Genomic DNA, 27747 nt, shown 5'->3' with positions numbered 1-27747 from the left:
GACACCTATTCATACTGTTTGGGTACCTTGGCCTCACCTATTAGCCACACACGGTACCTCTGGAGTTGCCCCATCACATAAGGGATGATGCTATTCCTCAAAATGTAAGCGTCATGCACAGAGCCTAGATACTTGGCATTAACATGAGAGATGTACTGGTCTGCCAAACACACCATCTGCACATTCATTGAATGGTAACTTTTATGATTTCTGTACACCTGTTCATTCCTGCGGGCGGGGACAAATGCCACAAGTGTACCATCAAAGGCACCAATGATGTTGGTGATATGTCGCAGGGCATATAAGTCAGATTTCACTGTGGGCAAATCCTCCACCTGGGGGAAAACGATGTAGCTGCTCATGTGTTTCAGCAGGGCAGATAACACTCTGGACAACATGTTAGAGAACATTGGCTGTGACATCCCTGATGCTATGGCCACTGTTGTTTGAAAGGAACCACTGGGCAGGAAATAGAGCACTGACAGGACCTGCACTAGAGGGGGGATACCTGTGGGATGGCGGATAGCTAACATCAGGTCAGGCTCCAATTGGGCACACAGTTCTTGGATTGTGGCACAATCAAGTCTGTAGGTGATAATGATGTCTCTGTCTTCCATTGTCGACAGGGGTCTGTACACAGGAGGATGACGCCATCTCATCATCTGCCGCAGTGGATGTGCCCTACGAAGGAGAATAGTGAGCAGAGGGAAATATACCACATAGGTTGCACAAGGGTTTTTGCACTAATGTGATTTAATCGGTGTGTGGCGTTGTCTGTCCGTATTCCTGCGCAAATGTGCTGTGACGCAGTTAGGTGCCCTGCCATGTGCTACCCTGAAATGGCAGCTGCCGGACCTGTAAGGAGGGACAAGGGGAGATGAGGTAACTGCGCATGCGTTGTGCAGCGTCGCGTTAGGCGGTTGAAGACAGCTGCGCAATTCAGCATTGGTTATCATTGGGCCCTATGGGTTCCAGGAGCCAATGTTGATGTACGCCAGCGGTGACGGTGCCGCGGACGAGACCACCATTTTCTAGCTGTTCACTCACTTGATACCTGACCTTCAACAGGAGAGAACCTACACTGCAAGTGCGGCTGTGACCTCAGTCTGGAAGCGACAATGGATCGAGTGTCTGGGGAAAGGGCCCCTGCCTTCAGTTCGGAGGAGTTGGAGAGACTAGGGTATGGGGTCCTCCCCCAGTACCAGCTACTCTATGGTCCTCCAGACAAACAGGTGAGTAAACTGTGAGCATGATGCATGGGACATGAATATATGGAGTGGTGTGGATGGAAGATACATGTTGGGGGGTGCTGAGTCCTGCATGTGAGGATGGTGAGTGTATGTGTGTCAGGGCATGGGTGGGAACTGGTGGCCAATGAGTATGACAAACCAGACGGGGGAGTAAGTTCCTTTCTTACTTTACCTTTCCTCTAGGTCAGCGCCCACCAGAAGAAGGGTATTTGGCGTGCAATCACCAAAGAAGTGTGGACCCTAGTCTATCGTAGACGGAGCACCCACTGCTGCAAGAGATGGGAGGACCTGCACTGTTGCAGCAAAAATACGGTGGAGGCCCAGCTGGGGATGGCCTCCCAACGTGGAAGGGGTGCCCTTCGCACCATGACCCCCCTAATGTTCCCGATCCTGGCGGAGGCAAATCCGGAGTTGGATGGGTGCTTTAGGGCATCACAGCAGCCACAAGGGGGTGAGTAAAGTCTCAGTCAGCTGACTCTGCACGCTTTACGAGGTGTCTGGGTGGGGGATGTGGGCTGTGGGTTCACCTAGGCCAGGGCGAACTTGCTAGGGTAGGTCCATTGTTAGGCAAGCAAATGGGGTTAGGCATAGTCCCCCAAGGGCAGGGGATTTTCAAACAAATGTTTAGTGCATGGCCTAGTGCATAGGGCGGCTCCGTGTGTGTTGTGTTCACCAACGGTAGTGTTGTTGCTGGCATTGACCATGTGTCTCCTCTGTCTTCCCCCCCTTTTTGTTTTGTCACCCTGTCCTTGTGTGCATTAGCATCACCTGGAGGAGGAGCAGTGGCACCGGAGCAGGAGGGAGCTGCAACCCACATGGCCCAGGAGGGTGAATGTACGGAGTCTGAAGGCACCATTGGGACGGAAGGCGAGGGGAGCTCCACAACGGGGGCAGGAGGGAGCAGCAGTGACAGTGACTCCTCCTCTGATGGGAGTTCCCTTGCGGTGGCGGGCACTTCTGTGCCCACCGCAACAACACGTACAGCGTGTTTCCTGTGCACGCTCACCCAGGAGGGTTCGCATCTCCTTCACCCCAGGCCCCTCAGGCCCTGCCCCAGTCAGCGCTGCTGCCCTCAGTGAGGAGGCTATTGACCTCCTGAGATCCCTCACTGTTGGGCAGTCAACCATTTTGAATGCCATCCAGGGTGTCGAGAGGCATTTGCAGTAAACAAATTCTGGCGTGGCGGCCCAACAGAGAGCATTTTAGGCTCTGGCCTCAGCACTGATGGCAGCCATTGTCCCTGTGTCCAGCCTCCCCCCTCCAACCTCCATTACCCCAGCCTATTCCAAGCACACCATCAGACCACCATGCACACACATCAACACACAAAAGTGGCTCTGGCCTCAGCACTGATGGCAGCCATTGTCCCTGTGTCCAGCCTCCCCCCTCCAACCTCCATTACCCCAGCCTATTCCAAGCACACCATCAGACCACCATGCACACACATCAACACACAAAAGTGGCTCAGGCAAACATAAGCACCACACATCCCACAGGCACTCACACAAGCACCATACCTATGCAGACACACCAGCATCCACTGCCTCCACTGTGTCCCCCTCCTCGACGTCCTCCACCTCCCTCCCAGTCTCGTATCCACTCACACCTGCATGCACTACATCCTCAGCCACAACCTCCATCACCAGCACGCCCATCACCACACACCGCTCACATGCAATCACCAACCCCACTACCATTCACACGTCTCCTGTGTCCTCTCCCAGTGGTCTGTGAGCCCTCCTCCCAAAGTACACAAACGCCGACACACACGCACTCAACAGCCATCTACCTCACAACAGCTTCCAACCCATGCACCTTCACCCAAACTCATCAGATGTACACCGCCTACAACCACTACCCCTTCCTCCAATCCCAAACCCCCTCCATCTTCCTGTCCCAGTGTGTCTAAAAAACGTTTCCTGGCTAACATTGACCTCTTCCCTACACCTCCCCCACCCCGTCCTTCCCCTATGGCCAGGTTGTATAGAGCCCTGACCAGCACCTCAGCCACCAAATCCTCCTCCAGTGTGGTCCCTGCAAGTACGGGAGGATCGAAGGGGGCACCCATCAGGGCTGCCAGTGTGCCACCTACTGAAGCCAAGGACCACCAACCTATCCTGCCACCTGCCAAGGTAAAGAAGGGGCCACCATGCAGAAGAGAAAAGCCACACCACCCACCCAGCAAGGCCTCGTCTAGAACCATAGTGGGCAGTGCCAAGGTCACAGCAGTGACTTCCAAGGTGGAGAAGGGACACAAGAGCAAAGGTAAGTCACCTCAGGGCACAGAGCCTCCGGATGAGGGACTTGTGTCCCCCCTTTCGCAAGACAGGCCAGCAATCTGTACGCGGTGAGTACCGCCGCAACGACCGCCACCTGCAGCGCCATCTGCACCACCACCTGCACGGCAGCCGCCACAACTACAGTCACCAGCATCATCCTCAGTGGGCATATTTCCGAGGTTACAGGAGACGGCCTGGTGTCTCCCTCCACAAGTGCAGACACCTGCACCACCGGCAGCATCTCCGCCGCAGACACCGCCGCAGCCACCGCTGCAGCCACCGCCACCTGCCCTGTGACGTGCACAGGCAGTGCCATTACAGCGGACATCAGCACCATCCCCAGTGGTCAGCCATCCGAGGCTGCAGGAGACGGCCTGGTCCCTGCACACACTACATGAGGCACCACCACCAGCACTGGCACTACCAGCAGTTTGCAACCTAAGTCGTTGCAAGGAGGACTGTGGCTCTGCCTCCATTGAGTATCATGCTACCTGTTACCGGAAAATCTCGTGGCTCAGACACCCAGGTGAGGGAATAGGAATTGCCACACCCCTGGTGAAGCACCACTGGGCACCAAGCCTCCTCCAGAACCAGTGGAGAAAAGCATCCACCACCCCAGTCCTGGGCAGGATGAAGCACACTGGGCACCAAGGCCCCTCCAGAACCAGTGGAGAAAGGCATCCACTACCCCAGTCCTTGGCAGGATGAAGCACTCTGGGCGCCAAGCCCCCTCCAGAACCAGTGGAGAAAAGCATCCACTACCCCAGTCCTTGGCAGGATGAAGCACTCTGGGCACCAAGCCCCCTCCAGAACCAGTAGAAGAAAACATCCACTACCCCAGTCCTTGGAAGGATGAAGCACTCTGGGCAACAAGCCCCCTCCAGAACTAGTGGAAAAAAACATCCACTACCTGAGTCCTTGGCAAGATGAAGCACTCTGGGCACCAAGCCCCCTCCAGATCCAGTGGAGAAAGGCATCCACTTGAGAGACTGTGCCCTTGCACTCCCCAGGACCAAGCAGTGGGCAGTGAACCCACTTGAGAGACTTGAGAGACTGTGGCTTTGCACTCCCCAGGAGCAAGCAGTGGGCAGTGAACCCACTTGAGAGACTTGAGAGACTATGGCTTTGCACTCCCCAGGACCAAGCAGTGAGCAACCCACCCACTTGAGAGACTTGAGAGACTGTGGCTTTACACTCCCCCGGACCAAGCAGTGGGCTACCCACCCACTTGAGAGACTGTGGCTTTGCACTCCCCAGGACCAAGTAGTTGGCAGTGAACCCACTTGAGAGATTTGAGAGACTGTGGCTTTGCACTCCCCAGGTCCAAGCAGTGGGCAACCCACCGACTTGAGAGACTTGAGAGACTGTGGCTTTGCTCTCCCCAGGACCAGGCTGTGGGCAACCCACTCACTTGAGAGACTTGAGAGACTGTGGCTTTGCACTCCCCGGGACCAAGTGGTGGGCAGTGAACCAACTTGAGAGACTTGAGAGAATGTGTCTTTGCACTCCCCATGACCAAGCAGTGGGCAGTGAACCCACTTGAGAGACTTGAGAGACTGTGGCTTTGCACTCCCCAGGAGCAAGCAGTGGGCAGTGAACCCACTTGAGAGACTTGAGAGACTGTGGCTTTGCACTCCCCAGGACCAAGCAGTGGACAACTGACCCACTTGAGAGACTTAAGATACTGTGGCTTTGCGCTCCCCAGGAGCAAGCAGTGGGCAGTGAACCCATTTGAGAGACTTGAGAGACTGTGGCTTTGCACTACCCAGGACCAAGCAGTGGGCTACCCACCCACTTGAGAGACTGTGGCTTTGCACTCCCCAGGACCAAGCAGTGGGCAGTGAACCCACTTGAGAGACTGTGGCTTTGCACTCCCCAGGACCAAGCAGTGGGCAACCCACCCACTTGAGAGACTGTGGCTTTGCACTCCCCAGGACCAGGCTGTGGGCAACCCACTCACTTGAGAGACTGTGGCTTTGCACTCCCCGGGACCAAGCAGTGGGCAGTGAACCCACTTGAGAGACTTGAGAGAATGTGGCTTTGCACTCCCCAGGACCAAGCAGTGGGCAACCCACCCACTTGAGAGACTTGAGAGACTGTGGCTTTGCACTCCCCAGGACCAAGCAGTGGGCAACCCACGCAACCACTTGAGAGACTGTGGCTTTGCACTCCCCAGGACCTAGCAGTGGGCAGTGAACCCACTTGAGAGACTTGAGAGACTGTGGCTTTGCACTCCCCAAGACCAAGTAGTGGGCAGTGAACCCACTTGAGATACTTGCGAGACTGTGGCTTTGCACTCCCCAGGACCAAGCAGTGGGCAGTGAACCCACTTGAGAGACTGGAGATACTGTGGCTTTGCACTCCAGGAGAAAGCAGTGGGCAGTGAACCCACTTGAGAGATTTGAGAGACTGTGGCTTTGCACTCCCCAGGACCAAGCAGTGGGCAACCCACCCACTTGAGAGACTGTGGCTTTGCACTCCCCAGGACCAAGCAGTGGGAAGTGAACCTACTTGAGATACTTGCGAGACTGTGGCTTTGCACTCCATAGGGCCAAGCAGTGGGCAGTGAACCCACTTGAGAGGCTTGAGAGACTTGAGAGACTGTGGCTTTGCACTCCCCAGGAGCAAGCAGTGGGCATGGACCCCCTCAAGGAGTAGTGGCGTTGTCCCATCATCCGGCTGAGGTGCCCCCCTCCTCTTCCCCCTGAGTTGCCTGTGTTTTTTTTACCTGATGCCCCTGCAGTGTTCTCTCCTTTCAAGGCAGGTGTCATGTGTGGGCTTTGCCCATGCTTTTTGGGACCACTGGTCCACGGACATTCAATGGGAGTGTATACTTGCTTTAAATATTTGTATATACTGATGATTTAAAGTTATCTTGGGCTATCAGATTGTTTGATTATTACACTCGTTAAACTCATTTCAGTTGGTCCTTGCGTTCTTCCAGGGGGTGATGGGGTGTATCTGTGATGTTATTGGATGTGTGTGTGTGGTGTTGTGGGTGGGGGGTGGCGGGTATGGGTGTTGCGTGCGTGCGTGCGTGTCTCACTCTTTTTTCCCTCCTCCCCTCCCCTGGGTGCTAGGTGCAGTACTCACAGTCATCGTCACGGCCGTCTTTGATGTTCCTGGTAGATGAGTAGGTAAACCAGCATGGGCAGGATCTGTAACTTTGGCTGCATGGCATCCTGGTTCCTCGTTGGGTGTCGAGAGGTGAGTGGTTTCCCTGCCAAGTACTGTTTCCGCTGTGCTTTTCATGGTGTTGGTACCGCCCCGGAAAAGCTTGCAGATTGGTGCCTTGTATTAGTGTGGGTGGTACATTGACTTCCGCCTGTCTGTTGGCAGTTACCGCTGCGGTGTGTGTTTCTACCGCCGTGGTGGTCGGAGTGTTAGAGTGGCTGTCTGTGTTGGCGGTTTCTGCCATGGTCGTGATTCCATTTTGTTTTCTGCCGGCCTGTTGGTGATGTTACCGCCGTTTTATCACCAACCGCCATGGTTGTAATGAGGGCCAAAGTATTTAAAAAAACAATATTATGACTGCAAGAATTTTTTGGAAGCAGTCCGTGGGACAACTTCCTGCTCAGAAACAATTTTTGGGTGTGCATTCACAAAGGGGAAGGGATTCCATGGGGCCCGCTCCACTTTTGCAAATGGGTTAGCACCTACTTGAAATGGATGGTAACTGCAATTGTCTAGTGTCAGCATTTGTGCTCAAGAAAGAATCAATCAGCGGACTGCGACTTGAGAATAGGATAGGAATGCCCCTTCCTAAGTGCCACTAACAAACCCTGTTTTGTGATTCGGCAATGTGATAGCAAAATGGCAAAATTGGGGATGTGCATTTGTTATGCCATTAATTGTGTTTGACCAATGACTTTGTGTTTCACCACTCCGCATATTAGTTGTTCAATGTTCATCAGGAGCACATTACATTCTGTATTCAGTTTAGCTGCCTATTGGCTTTAACGTGGCATTAGATATTTAGGTTAGCTGCCTATTGGCTTTAACGTGGCATTAGACTTTACATTCTGTATTCAGTTTAGCTGCCTATTGGCTTTAACATGGAATTAGACATTACATTCAGTTTAGCTGCCTATTGCCTTTAACGTGGAGTTAGACATTGCAGTTGAGACATTGCAGATGAGCTGTGTTTTTCCAAGCTGTGTTTTTCCACATGGTTGACCAAGCTGTGTTTTTCGTAGTGAATTCACACTAAACCCTAGCTGATAAGAGAGCGTAGATTTTGTGTTTACCTCTCTATCCAGTCTGGGAACGAGTGAGATTTGGAGACTTGGCCACTCTCCCAAATCTTATTCGGTTCCCACACTGAGCCAGCATTTGTGCTTTAAACGGTGTCCCTGGGCAGCAGCGAGGGGAAATTTTCTAGGACTTTAGTCAGGAGCGGACGTCAGCTGCCTGGCCTCCCGTTTGGGTGGAAAATCTCTTTCTCGCAGTTGAACAGCAGTCATCAACTTGCAGGCATGAGAAGGATGACGAGCAGTGATAGGCCGTACGGTGATGAAATGTTGACTTTTATTCTTTGCTTTGAAGTTATGCTATAATATAATCACATGTATTTGCTGTGTACATTGCAATTGAGAAGTACTTTGATATATTTTGCTTTCATTGCTGCGACTACTTTTAAACGTGTGCTTCCAACCTACTAATCTCGTCTTTCAGGAACCTTGCGGTGAAGTAATAATAATAAATGTCTTCTTTAAACTAAGAAGTGCATTCCAGAGAAGTTTTGTCAGCTCGGTCATAAGATTTGAGAAGGAAAGCATAACAGCATTTGAATGAATATTGTTTCTGACGTAAACACAAAAATTCTGAAAACTAGGCCGTTTGTGAAAATTATAAATAGCTTGGTACATGTGGCTCTAAGTAATAGCCGGACATGACTACATAAAGCTCAGGATTGCATTGTTAACTTGTATAAACATGTGTAATACATATCAGTAATGGTACACTAACAGTTTGTTCTACTTACATTCAACATGGCTACAAACACTGCCTGCAGCACGTCAAGACATCTGCTACTGTCACTCAGGAGCATTCTCCTGTACACATTTGTCAATGTGATACTCACCAACAGGGCCACCGATCACCACACCCAGGTGGTCCAGCAGGTCCTGTTCTTGGGCCACCAGGTCAGCCCAGCGATGCTTCAGCTGGTGCTTGTTCTTTGATGTGTTAAAAACACGTTTGATGTGTTAGAGATCCTTGTACCAACGCGACTGCCTTGCCTCCGTGCGATACCCCTGTATTACACGGCCCCCTAACTCCAGCATCATTGGCAGAAAGTGGCACACCAGCAACACAAAGGCCTCAAGCTCCTCCTCACTCATGCGGCTCAGCCTCGCCCTTCCCGACATGGTAGTGCACAACAATTTAAAGAAAAAAAGGGGGAAAAAGGAAGGAAAATAAATCTGAAAAAAAGAAACTTACAACTGAAAAATACAAACCCCAACTAACCCAACTAATCTAACCCCCAAACATTCACCCGGTAGTACAAATACAATCCAAAAAACACTAAACTACACAAAAACACTTAAGCAGGTACAATATAAAATTAGAATACACAAAAAGACACATGATAGACACCACAAGATACAATATACGCAATCCAAACACGAGAAACACCAAGACACAGCCACACAGTCAAGAAAGAGCACAGACTGTAAAGTGAAAGTATACACACAGTACCATGTCTGTTAACAGAATCACTTCCTGTCCCCTTTGCTACCTGTTTTCCGTCGTGTGTGTATTTTTTTTACGCATACGTAGTTTGCGTGAATATATTTGATGCATAGCCTACATGTGCAGCAAAATGCCATGCATTACCAGGAAACTCCTATTGTAATGAATATCTGCATGCATGGGGTGCGCTGGTGGAATTAACGGGCCCATGTATATTTAGTTAGCGCTTGCGTTGTTTTTCAATGCATTTGAGTCAGAATTTCTGATTCAAACTGTGTTTGCATGATTTTTATTTATTTAACATACATGCAGCATGTATCAAGATGAAGATAGGATGGTATGGCCTGCAGTGTATGTTGGCCACATGTGGTAGAGCATGCAACTACGGCCCACATTTATACTATCTTTGTGCAGTATTTCCTTGGTTTTCTGATGCAAAAGCAGCATAAAGTTAAAAAATACAAATGTATTTTGTAAGTTTGCACTGATTTTGCGACAATAATGATGGCAGTGCAGAACTATAAAAGTATAAATCATGGTCTGTGTGTTTTGTGTGTGAATGAACTGTTACAACAATATGTGTGCTTCTGATGGAACGGCATGCAATAAATTTGACGTAATGCTCATGTATGAATGTGTTACAAATGGGTATCTACATCAGATGGCAATCAGTGATGTACAACAGTCATGGAATGTGTTTGTAACATCTGTTGACTCATTTGATGTGTGTAGTTGTTTGACTTTGTGGACATTACATTTCCCACGACAAACAAAACACAGGGATGGTTGAGGATGGCTGATCAAGGCTATGTCAGATATGTTACCCCTCACATGTCATTAATTGTTGGCTACAACTTCATGGTGACTTGTGTGTAAACTACCCATATGTCGGCCATTTGTAAATGTTTGGTAGGTACAGTGTTTGCAACACTGTGCCTTAATTTCACTCAAAAAATTGTTATGTACACGTCATTTTGACTAATGAAAATGACTTATGTTACTCATGTTGCTGTGGTGGACCTGCAGCCCTGGCTGCATGTGTTCACATATTTTCAGATGTGCATTCCACAAACATGTCCTATTCAAATGCGTGGGGATGTGTACCCTGTGTCAGTATTGGGCTCTATGATGTTACGTTTCGTGCAGGTCTAGTCAGGAATCTGTTGGGGCAACCCTTGAGTTCACAGAGTATCTTGCAAGAAAGAATTGACCCAAAGCAGAAGAGCAGCTAAAGGTATACAAGGGGATAGGGCAGCTATGGTAAGGCAGATAATAAAGAAGAGTGAATACAGAGCAACCTTAGTGTGGACAAATAAGGAACGGGTCAGTAATAGTTAAACATGCAGGGCTTACCACTAAGATTGTACACAGGGTAGGGCTCAGAAATTCCCACAGCAACAGGAAACGTCAGTGCCTCTGTGCAGATTATTCTCACAGCTAGTCACCACGCAAGCCTCATAGAAAGGTGGCAGCAGAAGTGAATCTGTGTCTGGACCCTTAGGGCACAAACAAGGATTGTACTTACACATACGAGACTAGCCCTTGTTTGTCAGGATGGAGACACAGTAACAAATCCTGGAATACAGCCATAGCACACTGTCACTGTTAGACACTAATGACTAAATGCAACACTAGACAAAGGATGGGGGCTGGATTAGCCTCCTGGAAACCAGGTGCCAGAACAAATACAAAGTTGAACGCTTCTATACAGGTGAGGACTGATAGTACACTTACCATACATGATACCCCAAGAGAAATCAGAAGGCAAGGGAACCAACTAGAAGGCAAAGTCAGGCACAGGGAACAGGCTCTGGTTGACACAAAGGCTGGAACAGGACTGGGTAACAGAAACCAGGCTGTGGCAGAAATAAACATGAACAAGGCTGAGAAACAGGGAGCAGAGTCTGATTGGAACAGCACTGTGTAAACAGAAAGCAGGTTAATGCATAATCAGGACTGTAACACAATCCAACAAGGGCTCTGGTACACACATGAACTGTACTCCAATGCACAACGAGGAGCTTCAGGGAATGGCAGCTTCTAAGCTGTTCCAGGCAGCAGCAAGGCCAGAGCAGAGTCACATGGCTGGGCTGCACGGGAGAGGTCACAGGTGTGTGGTAATTCTTCTTTAGCATGCCATATGGAAAAGGGAAGCAAACAGGAGTCAGAATGAAAGTCTAGGTGAGTGTTAATGATGATTCCCAGGGTACAAATAGTCCATTTACAGTGTCCCTTAGAGATGGGAGGCCAGAGACTTAACATATGGCAGTGGCAGGAATTATTACCAGGGATGGACTGCGCAGGGCATGTGTTGTGACCATTTCTTGTCATACCTGGGACACTCATGCTATAAATTTTCAGAAATGATGTACCTCTTGTCACACAAGCTCCTTGCAGAGATACCAAATGTCACACTTACTAATATCAGGGGTCTGTTCATACATTCCTGTTACCACTTATATTTCAGCTTGTTTACCTTATGATTGGAGATGTCATAGTTGTGTGTCATGTGCTACAGTAGACTATGTTGGCAACATGGATGTGTGTCATATTCTGTGGTCCTATGATTTTGTCGTTCCTATGTGAAATTCAAAAGATTTTCTTTTTATATGTGTGTGATGTTTGCTGTTCAATTATACTCTTCATATGTGATTTTGCATCAGAAATAGTCAGATTTGTCTTTGTGACATGCTCCCTGGGAACATGATATGGAGAAATAAGTAACCAGAGCAGGATTGTGTGATAAAGTGAGGTGTTTAATTACATATCCTAATAATGTATTTAGAGTGACTATTGGTGAAAATAGTTTTGAACAATCTGCTGTCTGCTGCACATTCCTGCAGCTGTGTTTGGATGTTCCACTTCATTTTCCCTGGCACCATCCTCCTCCTCAGGCAGTTCTTGCTTGGGTTCATATAGGGGGATGTTCCTCCAAACACAAATGTTGTGCAGGATGGCACAAGTCAATATGATCTTGCAAACCATTTCTGGGGCATATAGGAGGCTGCCTCCTGTGATGTCCAGGCACCTGAATCTGGACTTCAGGATGCCAAAGGTCTGTTCAACAATGGTGCATGTCCTCTGATGTGCCTCATCATAGGCACGCTCTGCTGCTGTGCTTGGGTTGGGGAATGGGGTCACGATCCATGACTAGATCCCATAACCCTGATCAGCTGAAAAAGAAAATAGGAGTAAGTATTTTGTTAGCGCTTGCACCAGGAATTTCATGTAGCCTGGCAGTTGACATCTAGTGTCGTCTGTGACTCATGTGCGTTTGTGGCATTGTGTGAGATCCTTGGCTTTTGTGAGTTTTTTTTTCTGTGTTGTGTTGTTTGACTTGACAACTTGTGCTTGGCTCATTGACCTGGTATCTATGATTTTGTTTCCAAACTACTGGTCAGTATGTATGTACCATGCGTTGTGTAGTGAGCAACATGTTTTAGTGTGCTTTCACTGGAGGGGACATGATACTTCCACACACATAACAGATTCAGATGTGGTAACATGGTTGCACTACACGGCCTGGACATCCCATCCACTTAGACATTTGTTATTGCAGATGAAATCCAAAAGTGAGGCCCTTTGATTAGGCTTGGTGACAATGCACAACACATCTCCCTAAGTTGGCAGCACTGAGGTGTTCAGTATTGACAATGCACAATTGTCCCATGTGTGACTTGGTTCTATGCAGACCTTTGTAGTTCCCTCTGCCAGTGGCTCATGTGCAAACGTGCACCTACACTACCCAACTTGCTGAACATAACCTGGCTAACTGCCTTTTGGAGGTGGATGATTCTGTGCAGGAAGAACCATCTCCCAGTACATCTGTTATTTTGATGAACAATTGGCTCTTTCCGTGTGTGCAGCAGTGTGCAGTTTGTATTAGTGGCACATCAATATGTGTTCATAGCACAGTCCACTTCCTTTTTGCTACCTGGTAACCTCACCCAACGAGTGATGTATGATGTTGGGACTGCCTTAGTATTTCTGTGTCACCTACATGTGGGTCAGCATCGCCATGCTATGTGTTTAATTGTGTTTAACCTGCAGCAAAACACATTGCACACCCCTTCCAAAGAACTTATTGCTTGGAAGGGTGTGGGATTGACTATGTGGCCTATTGTAATAGTAAATGGTTAATTTTCGAAGTTGCGCTTCCAGTGCAGGCCATGTCATTGTCACTGTGTGCTTTGATATTGGTCCGTTGTAGCTCTAGGGTGGCATCCATTATTGTTGGCAGCCGTCATTTGTCCATAGGTGTGTGTCCCTTTGTGTCAGGATGTACAACATAACTACCTGCGTCACACCTCAGTGTCTTCCTGCCCACATGTCAATGTAGTGGTGTATGTATTGTGTGTCCTGCAGGGTTGCAGTGATGTGTGTATATTGCTAGGTTTATGGGCTTACTGACAATAAGGCCAATGCCATGTCGTCTGACCTGGAAGTTCTGATTGATGGTGCTGTGGCGAAAGATGAAGGAATCCTGTACACTCCCAGGATACTTGGCCAATATGTTGGTAAACAATCCCTGGTGATCAACTATGGCCTGCACATTTATTGAGTGGGTGTGCTTTCTGTTCCGGTATAGATGCTCTGTTGCAGCAGGTGGTACAATCCGGACATGGGTGCAATCAATTGCACCAAGCACATGCAGGAAGCCATGAATTTGGTAAAACCCCTGTTTGATCTCCTGCTGCTTCTGCTGTCTGTTGGGGAAGGTGATGTGGCAGGGTGTAAAGGAGATTATGGGGGTCATTCCGACCCCGGCGGGCGGCGGGTGCCGCCCGCCGGGCGGAGACCGCCAGAAGACCGCACTGCGGTCAAATGACCGCGGTGGTCATTCTGACTTTCCCGCTGGGCCGGCGGACGACCGCCAAAAGGCCGCCCGCCGGCCCAGCGGCAAAGACCCAGCAACGATGAAGCCGGCTCCGAATGGAGCCGGCGGAGTTGCTGGGGTGCGACGGGTGCAGTGGCACCCATCGCAATTTTCAGTGTCTGCAAAGCAGACACTGAAAATCATTATGGGGCCCTGTTAAGGGGCCCCTGCACTGCCCATGCCAGTGGCATGGGCAGTGCAGGGGCCCCCAGGGGCCCCACAACACCCGTTCCCGCCATCCTGTTCCTGGCGGTAACAACCGCCAGGAACAGGGTGGCGGGAAGGGGGTCGGAATCCCCTTGGCGGCGCTGCAAGCAGCGCCGCCACAGAGGATTCCCTTGCCCAGGGGAAAACCGGCAGGAAACCGCCGGTTCCCCTTTTCTGACCGCAGCTTTACCGCCGCGGTCAGAATGGCCCAGGAAGCACCGCCAGCCTGTTGGCGGTGCTTCCGCGGTCGTTGGCCCTGGCGGTCGAATGACCCCCTATGTCATCTAGGACCTTAGGAAGGAAGGTGGAGAATGAGGGCTGCGATACCCCAGCGACCGGGGCACCCGTTGTTTGAAAGGAGCCACTTGCCAACATGTGCTCGACAGCTAGCAGCTTGGTCACAGGTGGTATATTGTGTGGTGTCTGCAAGCTGGCTGTCATATGTGGCTCAATGTGACGCAGCAGCTGCTGTATGCCTTGCCAGTTGAGTCTATACCTCCGGATTATATCCTGTTCCCTGAAGCCCTGGAATGTTGTCCTGGTCCTGAACACCCTCTCCTGCCTTCTGCGGTGCCTTTGGGGGCCACGTTGGGGTGGGGGTGGCTGCTGCTGTCAGTCCTGTGCTCTGCATCGTCTGGCATGCTGCATCAGTAGCACCTCCATGTTATCCTTATTGAGCAATGATGTTGCTTGTGTGTATTTTCCTTAAGTAGTGGTGTGTTTGCCTTATTTTAACGCATTCCCTGACCCAGGCATTCAAATTTGACACAAATCGGGCCTTGCATTATTTTTCGGGTCCACCTCCCAACCGTGAGTCTTTTTTGCCTGGGTGGATAAATATGACGCTGCTGTGTTTGAGTAATTTTTTGGACGGGAACGCCTACCTTGCATCTCATTCACACAAGACGGTTTCGCGCATACTTAAAATGACACTAACTCCATATTTTTGACGCTAGACATGTCTACCATCAAAATATAAATATGGAGTTAAGTTTGTGCCAGATTGGCGTAAAAAAAAAAAAAGTGACGCTAATCTGGCGCAAACAGAGTATAAATCTGGGCCCAAATACATTGCAAAGGACCCTTCTCCCGGTATAGCCTCCTATATATGGGTCCAACAGGAACTGCCATCACAAGAACAGGGCCTACTTCATCTTAGATCGGAGCTTTAGTTAATACCCTACGGACTGAACACCATCTCGCGAATGGCAAATTGCAGACCTAATTAATTCCACTATTCTGGAATTCATCACATCTACCTGGAGAGTGAAAAAGTGCAAGTTTGTCATCTTTGGCACAAGACATGATCCATGATTATGCACAACATCCCTCTGCACGACTGCAAGTGCAGAGACCATAGAGCAGGACAACCGGCGCATATGATGGTCAACATGCTGAACAGGGCAGCTCAGAACATGCCCCTTGCAAACACAAATTGATCAGCGTCCTCATCGGGGCAAATCGTCCCCAGAAAGCAGGAATAAACAAAGTTCTATTTGTATGCCAAATCATGATGATGCACAGATTTAATTTACACCCACACTAGGGTATGCTGCAGTGATGTCAACATGCAGTATTCTCTCTAGTGAGAAGCTTTCATGTATAAGCCTTGCCATACCTTACTAAACCCAGTACCTGTCTTGGTATACGTTACAGTACGATAATGTATGGATCATGTCCTAGGCAATGTCAAAAATATATTGGTTGCCTATGTGGATCTATGTTCAAAACGTTACTTGATAGCTATTCCTTCACTCAAGATAATGGACTGTTAAGTTTAATCAAGACCTCAAATGGCCTGATATTGTTGGAATGTATCTTTAAGCCATTTAGCAAAGATATGATATGTGTGTAAGTGCGAACATAGATCGACAAAAATAGAAAATAAATGACCTAAAACGGGTTTTAAACCTTTCTTTCTCCCTTTGAATGTGTTGTTGATTTTAGCATGATTGGAATCTGTACTTTCTCACCTACTACACCGGAGAACCCCCAGTATAAGAGTTCATTTCAAATATTTTAAATATTATATTGAACGTAAAAATGCGTTAATATGAAATACACATCCTTTTGGCAAAAAACAACTATGCTATTTCAATGCTCTAGTTCTTTTGCTATTTTTGACCAGATGTGTTTGGAAAATCATAAGTGCTCCTTCTTCGCCATGTTTGGAAATTTTACCATTCCACCCATAGGCTAAACTAGCAATGAATCTTAATTCATACCCAATGTATAAATGTTAATCTGAGGTACTGCGTTCTGCAGATGAGAAATCACAAACCTGCATAAACCTCGAAGTATTTTTCATTTAAAATTAATCAAAAGCTAATTCATTCAGAACATTAATTTGAAAAGGACTTTGCATAGCTATATCGTTTTTCTGCCTCACATAAATCAGTGTCTTTCAGCGTAGGTCCCTTTGACTCAGCAGCACACACTGCAGTTTTGAATAATGTTTTCAATTAGGTGAAATGAAAAGAAGTGTTCTACTATTTGGGCGAAGTGAGGTCAACAGCATCCTCCAATGACTCTCGGAATCAGAAATGTAAGAGAACTTCTGTGATTAAATGGTTGACGATTTTTTTCTTTACAGCCGAAAACTAATTTTCAGTTGTTTAATGGGTCGCTTTCAAGAGCTCTGTGATTGCTAAAAATTGTAAAAGCTTTGGTGATGATAATTATGTCCTTGCCCTTTTTTCTACGTAGGCCACATTAACTTATTCCAATCAATTATCAAAATGAGTTTTTTATCAACAGCCCGTGAGCCAGGTAATGATGCATACATTACTGCAGACTTTTATGTTGGTGACTCAGGAAAACGGTATTACTGCAAAAAGCACGTGTGAAACAACAGATTGAGCTGCTAATGGAAACAGCACACTCGCATTCTGTTGGTAAATTGAGTTAACTATAGAATATATTCCTATGGAAACACTATGTTCTAAATTTCAAGCTGTTGTTTTCTCTCGATTATTGTATTTGTGTATTTAAATATGCAACAGTAAAACATAGAGAAAGTACAGGTAGTAAACAAATTATATTCAAACTTCGGAAACTGCCTACATGAAAAGCTAAGGTGTGGCCCTGGTGTGACTTCCAATCAAGGATTAATATATTTTCTTTTTGCTCCTAACTACATGTACATCTAGTTTGAATTACAACGGTATGGTCGAGATCTAAGATCAAACTGAGCACCAAAATTGATCAGCTCCAATTGGAGACACCAAGGGGCATATTTATACTCTGTTTGCGTCGAAATTGCGTCATTTTTTTTCACAGAAATTTATCGCAAACTTAACTCCATATTTATATTTTGATGCTAGACACGTCTAGCGTCAAAATATTGGAGTTTGCACCATTTTTTCTATGCGTGAACCTACTTTGCGTCAATGAGATGCAAGGTAGGCGTTCCCATCTAAAAATGGTGCTATCCCCAAAGCACCATATTTGTGCCCCCAGTGCTAAAATGACGTAAGGGTGGGAGGAGGGGCTAAATAATGGTGCAAAGCTGGCTTTGCACCATTATTTAATGCCTGGGTCACATCAGGAGTTAGGGGACCCGGGGACCCATTTCCATGGTTAAACACCATGGAATGGGTCCACAGGTGCACTCCCCAAGCCCCAGGAACACCCCCACCCACACCAGATGGACACCAGAGGATTGGGCCGTCCCATTCCAGGTAAGTAGGGTAAGTATTGGTAAGTATTTTTAAACTTTTATTTAATGTGCCACTGGGGGCCAACTTGGTGCCCCCTGCATGGCACTGGGTGCAATGGCTATGCCTAGGGGACACTTGTCCCCCGTGCTGTCCATTGGGGTGGTGGGTATGACTCCTGTCTTTCCTAAGACAGGAGTCATGTTTTTGGTGGTTGTGTGCCAGGAAATGGTGCTAGTCTAGTTAGAGGCATTTTTTTGCCACTAACCAGGCTGGCATCATTTTATGACAAAGAACCGGGGACGTGCGTGCACATTCCCCTTTGGAGTCTGCTATAAATGGGGAATCGCATATCCCCAGGAAAAACTCCTTACCTTTATCGTCGGCAATATCCTGTAGTGTCCCAAGTGCCTTGTCATGTCAGAGGGGCACTCCTTCCAAGAAAACTAAGGCTTTCCCTCCTCCACTAAGCCCAGTGGTTAGGGTGGTTCCAAACATATTGTGTACTGTTTGGTTTGAGCCACTGGCGGAGGATGGGGGCCTTCCAGCTTGTTTTGTACATTTTCCATCTGAAGTTGCTATTGATGACAACATCTCGACCAATCTCCCTCCTGATTTTGATGGATTGAAATTGCTAGATAATGGAATTGACTTGGCTCCTGTCCTTCAGAAGGTGGACGAAGTTAAGAGCTTGGTTTCTTCATTGATACAGAAGTGTGGTTGTAAATGTCAGTTGATTGATGGGGAGGCAAGGGGGGGTGGGAGCCTTGTCATGTCCAAATTAAGGCTAGAAGACGGTACTCCCCCCATGGGGACAGCTATGCCTCCCTCTTTTGATAATCCACCCATATCTCGTGTAGAGGGTCATCAGTTAGAGCTTGTAAGTGGAAGGCGGCAGTGTAATAGAGAGCCTAATTTCAGGGATTCCTTGGGGAACCATAATTATATCATTGCCCAGCCCGATGCTCCTAAAGATGGGCCAATGGGGGAATATTACCCCCCAAGTACTTAGTGGGGCAGTCAGCTTTCCCGCTCCTCAGACCAAAATTTTTAAATCTCCCATTGATGCCACTCTTCAATATGATGTCAGTAGGTCTGCACCTGTGGATCAGGGTTTAGGTTTAAGAAGTAGGGATAGTACAATTTATATGGTTGATGTGCCCACGCTGGCATTAGGTTCCTTTGAGAACCATGAGTCTTTGACTAATAAGGTCATTCATTGGTTACGTGCCTAACGCAACTGCCTTTCAATTAATCGTACTGACATCCTTACTGTGGGCAGATGTCGCCTTTCTGGGCTGAATTCTGACTTAATTTCTGTCCGTCTTGCCAATAAGTTATTGGCAGACCAACTCATGGATTTTGAATCACGCACATGCCATTTCAGGGAAACGAGTGGGGTTGGTATTAGCCTTGCATGAAATCCATCCAGGAATTTTTCCAACTGCAGCTTGTGAAAGGCCAGCCTCCACTCAGGAATGTGAATTGCCTATGGTATCTAAAAACCCTTATACACCGCCAGCTATCGAATGACTAAATGCTGTTCAGGAGGTGCCCTTTGGGATATATAATGAGGATATGCATGTGAATGAGGTCACTCAGAAGGTGCCTTGTGGGATATACAACGAGGATATGTATGTGAAGGAGGCTGTTTGCCCCATTCATGAAATTGAATCAGATAATCATGAGTTATCTATAATGACTTGGAATTTAGCTGGCATTGATGGGAAGTTAGCCAACCCAGAGTGGATCACCTACATTAATAATCAGGATGTTTGCCTTTTTCAGGAAACTTGGGCTGAGGATCAAATTTATGTAGCTGGGTTTCTTTCATTTAGTATCCAAGCTCAACCACCAGAGAATGGTCCAGGCCGTGCTAAAGGAGGCCTATTGGGATTGTACGATGAAACAACGACTTCAAAAACAACTACTGCCTTAACAACGAGGTCGGAATACCGACCTCGTTGCTACTACTAATGATTTTACCACGAATGCCTTAACAACGATATTTCGTTGTAAAGGCATTCCTGATAAAATCATTAGCAATAGGCACCATTCACCCTACATCCCTCACCCCACCCCCCCACCCCAAAACCTAAAACCCCCTGACCCCCACCCACTCCCCAAAACCAAAAAACGCCCCACCCCCCCAACCCCACCCCAAAACCTAAAACCCCCTGACCCCCCACCCCCACCCCCTCCCCAAAACCTAGACCCACCACTTACCTTCGCCAACTCCCTTCTTTGTATCTTAACCACGCATGTTCGTTGTTCAGAACATATGTAGTTAAGGCACAAAAAACCAGAGTCGTGGTTAAAAAAAGCGTTGTTGCACTTTCGTTAACCACGACTTTCGGAAAATAAAAGTCGTAAAAAAGGATGTTTCCCGCCTATCGGTGCTTTTAAATAAGAAGCTGCAATGTGACCACTTGATATTAAATATTGATTCTCTCGACCTAATGGGAGTACAAGTCATTTTCCATCAGGACCTCATGATCACCCTTATTAATGTTTATGCTCGGTGTGTCCCCTGGGGTTCTGAGTCCCAGACTCTAGTTTTATTGTCTGAATTTTTGGACACCTTGCATCGCTCGACCTTTTTAATAATAGCAGGTGATTTGAACTGTACTTTTGAACCTTCCGTCTTGATTAGTGGACTAACGGTCGAAGAAGATGAATTTTGGGGGATCCCACTGTTAACCATCCCTCTGCATTGTACCGTTCTTGTGTGGCTTCCCAGTTGACTACCCTAAGTCTAAAGTATGGTCTCAGGGCTTGTAATGGCCGCATGCCTTCTGATTTAAATATTGTCCCCACATTCAAACGAGGTATGTCCACCAGTGTTATCAACTATTTTCTAGTGGATGTCAGGCTGTGGTCTTTGTTGAGGGATATGAAGGTGGAACTGGGTGTGAGAGTGACCATAACTCCTTGCTTCTTACTTTACATGGGGGTGAATTCAAGAGGTCACTGAATACTCAACATACAGTGGTTCCAACTCCACTCCTGAACAACAATCATACACAGGTTGGCTGGCCAAGGGTGTTGTCCAACCCCTATTTGATAGGTGGGATTTACAAATTGTTTGTCGATGAATTGGCAGTCTACGAGGGGCATGAAGCCAATAACATCCCTATTCTTAATATTCATGATAATATGCTGAAGAAATTACAGAGTTTCTTTTATAAAAAGGCTGGTTTTAGGGCCCGTGATGCTAACATGAATAGTAATGGATGGTTTACTGAAGTCTGCTCAAGGGCTACGTCTGCATTAAAAATTGCTATCAGGACTAGTTCCCTAGGGGATATTCAATCAGCCAGACGAATACATAAGGAGGCCATACTGCAAGCAAAAAGGACATGGGAAGACTCTATTTGGCAGGAATTGCTTGATGCATCTAAATCTAATAATAATATGTTGTTTTGGGAATTATTGTCCAAAAGACAAAGAGGGGCCAGGAGTAACATTAGGAATCACATACAACCCGAGAGTTGGGTGGATCATTTCACCCAAATCTATGTTACCCCCTGCAATTCCTTAAACTGTAATCCCCAAATCTGTGATTCTGTTTCTCTATCGTTGGTCAGTTTGAATACTAGCCTTGACTTATCTGGGGCAGGTATTTATACCCCTGAGGACTGTATCATCTTTTCCTTGGAGGAAACTATAGCCACAATTAATTCTTTAAAATCAGGTGAAGCACCTGGTACGGATAAGTTACAGGTAGATCTTTATAAATCAGAGCCAATTATATGGCCCTGGTATATAAAGCTGATCTCGAATAAAATAGCTGCAGGCGGTGTCATTCCGAGTACTTGGAAAGGGGCTGAAATCATCCCTAGTTACAGAAAGGGTAATGCAAATCTTCCAGCTAATTGTAGACCTATTAGCCTCATTGATAACCTACAGAATGTTTTCGCCAAACAACTCGTTGGGAGGCTAATGAGTTGGGTTCAAGATCATCAGGCTCTTTCCCCTTTACAGACGGGCTTCCGCCCAAAAACCAGTACGATAGATCAGGTTTTTAGGTTGGAGCTCTTGTATTGGAAATATGTAGCCCTCGCTAAGCAACATTTATTTGTTGTTTTTGTGGATCTACAATCTGCTTTCGACCTGTTCCCAAGAGAAAAACTGTGGGAAGTACTACATAGATTGGGCACTCCAATTAATATAATTCATCTTTTACATCGGCTGCATGAAAATACATATGCACAAGTGCAACGGGGTAATCAAGGCGAGTTGACTGAAAATATTCCTATTCAGAGGGGAGTTTAACAGGGTTGTGTTCTGGCCCCATTCTTATTCACCTTATTTATCAATGAGGTGGTACAAGTTTTGATCCTCTGCCAGAATGAGGCTCCCACACTGGATGCGCAGAAAATCCCTATTCTTCTTTTTGCTGACAATTCTCTTCTCTAAGACCCCTATGGGTCTTCAAATCCTTGTCGATAGACTTAAATCATTTTGTACAGATTATGGGTTGGAGTTGAATGTCAGTAAAACAAAATGAATGGTGTTTAGTTCCGGATCTTGCAGGAGATGCACCATTAATTTAGATGGGATTTCCTTAAGCAAGGTTAGTTCAATAGATTACCTGGGTGTGAGGATATCAAGCAAATTACACTGGGAGGACCAGATTAGCAAAAGCGCGGGGCTCCTTCACCATAGAGCGGCCGCTATTCTGCTCTTTTACCGAAGTTTGGTATCAAATGCTGTATCTCCAGCTATTAAAATCTATCTGGCAAAGGTGCAGGGAGCGGCCGCCTATGGTGATGAGATATGGGGTTTTCTAACAGTAAAAGATTAACTGTGGGTGAAAACAATTTTGCCAGGGCCCTAATTGCCTGTCCTCGTTACACACCCCTGATCCCAATGTTTCTGGATTTAGGGTTCAATCGTTATAGCTGATTTGATAGCTTTAAGACCCTTACTTTTTTGGATAAGGATTTGGACTATTCCCGAACTTGCCATATACAGGGACTTCCCCCTTGATCTATTAAAGAGAATGACTGTGGTTACCATCCCATGGTTTAGACATGTGTCCAACTGGTTTCGTATTTTGGGAAAAATCCCATAAAATTACCCTGAAAACAGCTTATTGGTCCCACGTAAGGAACGACTCCATCTGTTGTAAATCATATGGTCGATTGACCAATCTATTTATTGATTTTAAGTGGTACCCACAGTATGAACCATATTTAGATATAATACCAGTTTTATTGGGCAAAGGCCTGCATGCTCATTTCCGTTTTGGGAGCTTACCGCTGATGTCTTTAACAAGTAGCTGGGGATTAACTTCTTTCTCTGATTTATGTCCAGCATGCCGTAGTAGTTCAGAAACTGTTGATCATTTTATGTTTTTTTTTTGCCCTGCCTATTCCACTCCTCGGTCAACATGGATTCACAGAAGCTGTTGAGAATTGGGTTTGAATCAATGTTGTACAGCGATAAGGGTTTTAAAAAGCTATAGTTCCAATTATTTAATTCTCGCAGTTAGAAAGTTTCTTGTGGCAGCATGGCATATACGCAGTTGTTTTTTAATGAACTCTTATGATGGAACATTAGGTGTATAAGTATTTTAGAGTTAAGAATTTTAAGATTGTGTGTGTTCATTAGTTTTATGTTTTTATATTTTGTACAGGTTTTAAATTTTGAATTTAAATTTTATTGTGATGCTTTGATGGCTACTTGACCGAATAAAGCTTGCTTGATTGATTGACGCACAACCCCCTCTTTCCCTACCGCCACCCTGACCCGGCTAACATCTTTTTTGAAGATGTTAGCCCAACTTTAGCGCCAGCTTGTGCCATCCCTTTAATATGACACCCGGCTGGCGGTGTGGAATGGCGCAAGTCGGCGCTATACTTTTTAGCTGCAAAACTGCGTTTGCACAGTGTTGTGGCAAAAAGTGTAAATCAGGCCTCAAATTTGGTAGAAGAATGTTGAATATGGTTGCCGTTAGGATTTGCAATGTAGTATACAAAAAAGTGATGGGTGCAAGTCTTGAATTGATCCCAGCCACTGGTAATTACTTGGGACAGCATCCCAGTCCATGATTATTTTGCTCACCATGCCACATCAGTTTGAGGCCAGCCATATGCAAATTAGTCTTGACCTGTCTTCAATACGAACATTCCAGACCAAATTTCCAGGCTTGTTTCTTGTGTTCTGGTTCCGGAAGGCCTCGGCCAGGCAGTTCAGAATGGAATGTTTCCATTGGAGCTTGGTCACATCTGATTTGCATATGGCTGGGTCCAAAATGACGCAGCTTGGTGTGCAAAATAATGATGGATGGGAATGAACAGGCATTGTCTCTGTGCACGTTGTGCCACTGGAGCCAAGCAATCTGGCTGAGAAACCTTAATAAGTGTGAAACCGGTCATGGGGTGTTTGTGTCCCACTGCAGGGAGGACAAGGTCTGGACTCTTGGTCTGGGCTGTTCCCATTGAAACATGGTCATGACTGATTTGCATATTGCTGGGTCCACATTGAGGTGGCATTGTGTGCAAAATAACAATGGACTGTGATATGGTCCAGAGTAATCACCAGTGGCTCACATTAATTCAAGCATTCCAACCATTAGTTCAGTTCAGATTTACAATGCATTACCTCTTGATTTATGACATGCTGCTCCCTTTCATTGTTCTTTTACAGAAATTGAAGCTGTATTCAGTGAACAAATAGTGCGTCACAAATTATATTCAAACTTAGGAAACTGCTTACATGACAAGCTAAGGTGTGGCCCTGGTGCGGCTTCCAATCAAGGATTAATATATTTTATTCTGGCTCATAACTACATGTAAGTATAGTTTGAATTACAAAGGTATGGTCGAGATTTAAGATCAGGCTGAGCACCAAAATTAATCTGTTTTAATTGGAGATAACGAAGGGGCATATTTATACTCCGCCAGTAGGCCTACTTCAAAGTAAAGTCTCTTTTGAATGTGAAATCCTGCCTTGCCCAGGCCAGGCCCCAGACACTCACCAGCGGGTTGGAGACTGCATTGTGTGAAGGCAGGCACAGCCCCTTCAGGTGTGAGTGACCACTCCTCCCCTCCCTCCTAGCACAGATGGCTCATCAGGATATGCAGGCTACTCCCCACCTCCCTTTCTTTCACTGTCTAGTGTGAGGTGCCAACTGTAAAACTGACCCAGACAGGGAGTCCACAAACAGAGTCGCAGAAATGGTATAAGCAAGAAAATGCTCACTTTCTTAAAAGTGGCATTTTCAAACACATAGGGGGTCATTCTGACCCTGGCGGTCTACGACCACCAGGGCCACGAATGACAGAAGCACCGCCAACAGGCTGGCGGTGCTTTCTTGCCCATACCGACCGCGGCGGTAAAGCCGCGGTCGGAAAACCGGGTCCGGCGGTTTCCCGCCGGATTTCCCCCGGCTGGGCTAATCCTCCATGGCGGCGCTGCAAGCAGCGCCGCCATGGGGATTCCGACCCCCTTCCCGCCAGCCTGTTTCTGGCGGTTGTTACCGCCAGGAACAGGATGGTGGGAACAGGTGTCATGGGGCCCCTGGGGGCCCTAGCATGCTTTTCACTGTCTGCCTTGCAGACAGTGAAAAGCGCGATGGGTGCAACTGCACCTGTCGCACACCTGCAGCACCGCCGGCTCCATTCGGAGCCGGCTTCAGTGTTGCAGGCCCCTTTCCCGCTGGGCCGGCGGGCGCTACCTTAGGTAGCGCCCGCCGGCCCAGCGGGAAAGTTGGAATGGCCCCAGCGGTCTTTTGACCGCGGGGCGGCCAAATGGCGGTTCCCTCCAGGCGGGCGGCAACCGCCGCCCGCCGGGGTCAGAATGACCCCCATAATCTTAAAATCAACTTTACTAAAATAAGTATTTTTAAATTGTGAGCTCAGAGACCCCAAACTCCACATGTCCATCTGTTCCCAAATTGAATCTACACTTTAATCAGATTCAAAGGTAGCCCCCATGTGAGCCTATGAGAGGGACAGGCCTTGCAACAGTGAAAAACTAATTTAGCAATATTTCACTGTCAGGACATATAAAACACATTACAATATGTCCTACCTTAACCATACACTGTACCCTGCCCTTGGGGCTACCTAGGGCCTACCGTAGGGGTCTCTGACATGTAAGAAAAGGGGAGGTTTAGGCCTGGCAAATGGGTACACTTGCCAAGTCAAATTTACAGTTACAACTGCACACACAGTGGCAGGTCTGAGACATGATTACAGAGCTACTTATGTGGGTGGCACAATCAGTGCTGCAGGCCCACTAGTAGCATTTGATTTACAGGCCCTGGCACCTCTATTGCACTTTACTAGGGACTTACTAGTAAATCAAATATGCCAATCATGGCTAAACCAATTACATACAATTTACACAGAGAACATATGCACGTTAGCACTGGTTAGCAGTGGTAAAGTGCTCAGAGTTCAAAAGCCATCAGTAACAGGTCAGAAAAAATAGGAGGCAGGAGGCAAAAAGATTGGGGATGATCCTGCATAAGCAAAAAAGTCCAACACCTTGTGAGAAATTGGGTTACTGGTTGAGGGGTGTGATACCCTACTAAAGCAAAGACCACTATCATTGTCAGGATGCATTCAAAGACAAACCCCAAATTAGCCTGTGCTTACCCCTCTGGTTGCTAGTCAAAGAGCAGTCAGGCGTAACTTAGAGGCAATACGTAAGGTATTTATACATTACTTCAAACAGCAATAAGAGGAAACTCAGTACAAAAAAAAATCCCCGATCAATTAAGAAACATAGAGTACATTTTAATAAGTAAATCACGACCAAAATGACAAAAATCCATTTAGGAGAATCAGAGATATGCTATTTTAAAGATTTAAGTGAGAATAGTGCCACAAAGCACCAACTGTGGTTATCTTGTCGCGTCGGACCAGGATAAAGTCACAAGATCCTGCTGGCAACCATGGAGTGCAGGCCCTCTCGGCCCACTTAACACAGTACCTTAATCCTGGTTATGAAGAGATGCACATTCCGGCAACAAAGATGCATCATGGCAGCAGAGGCAATGCAATGGCTGGGCAAGGAGGTGTGTAGTGCAGTGTTGAGTCCAATGGGATGCGATGGGTGATGCATAGCCCTTATTTTGGGGATGTCAATGCAGCAGTGGTGATGCCTCAGTTCTGAAGGAGATGTGTTGGGATGCTGAGGCGATGCACCATTTCTGTGGGAGATATGTTAAATAGAATGTGTTTGTTCTGCTGAATTCACAGATAGAGTGACAATGCGCCTTGATGCCCACTTCCAAGGGTCCAGCACTGGAATGGCAGCACTTGAGAGGGCAGAGCTCACTGATGGCTGAATCCAGTTGATGTGTTCAAGGATGTAGAAAGCCTGAGGCTTCTGATCATTAGGCAAGACAAACAGCCCTTGGAGTCACCCTGGTGGCCCTGGGTACAGGTTGCAGTTCTAGTCCTTCTCACACAGGCAAGAGGGCAGCAGGGCATCAGGTCAGAAGAGCAGCAGTATTTTCATCAGCACAGCAGTCTTTCTTCCTAGCAGAGCCACTGGTCCAGAAGTGCACTAAAGAGTTGGGTCTAAGTGCCCAATATTTCTATTCTGTGCCCTCTTTGAACTAAAGGGGTCATCCAGATGTTTCCACCCCACTGAGGTGTCAGGCATCCCCTTCCTAGTTGGCATTTATAACTCTGTGCACTTTACCACTGCTAACCAGTACTAAAGGGCTTGTGCCACTCTCCCTAAAACATGGTAACATTGGGCTACACCTGATTGGTACACTTAAATTACTAGTAAAAGGGTATGCAATATACCTGTGGCTGGTA

The sequence above is a fragment of the Pleurodeles waltl genome, chromosome 10 (assembly GCF_031143425.1).
Source record: "Pleurodeles waltl isolate 20211129_DDA chromosome 10, aPleWal1.hap1.20221129, whole genome shotgun sequence".
NCBI classification, from domain to species: domain Eukaryota; kingdom Metazoa; phylum Chordata; class Amphibia; order Caudata; family Salamandridae; genus Pleurodeles; species Pleurodeles waltl.
This window is presented reverse-complemented; position numbering follows the sequence as displayed.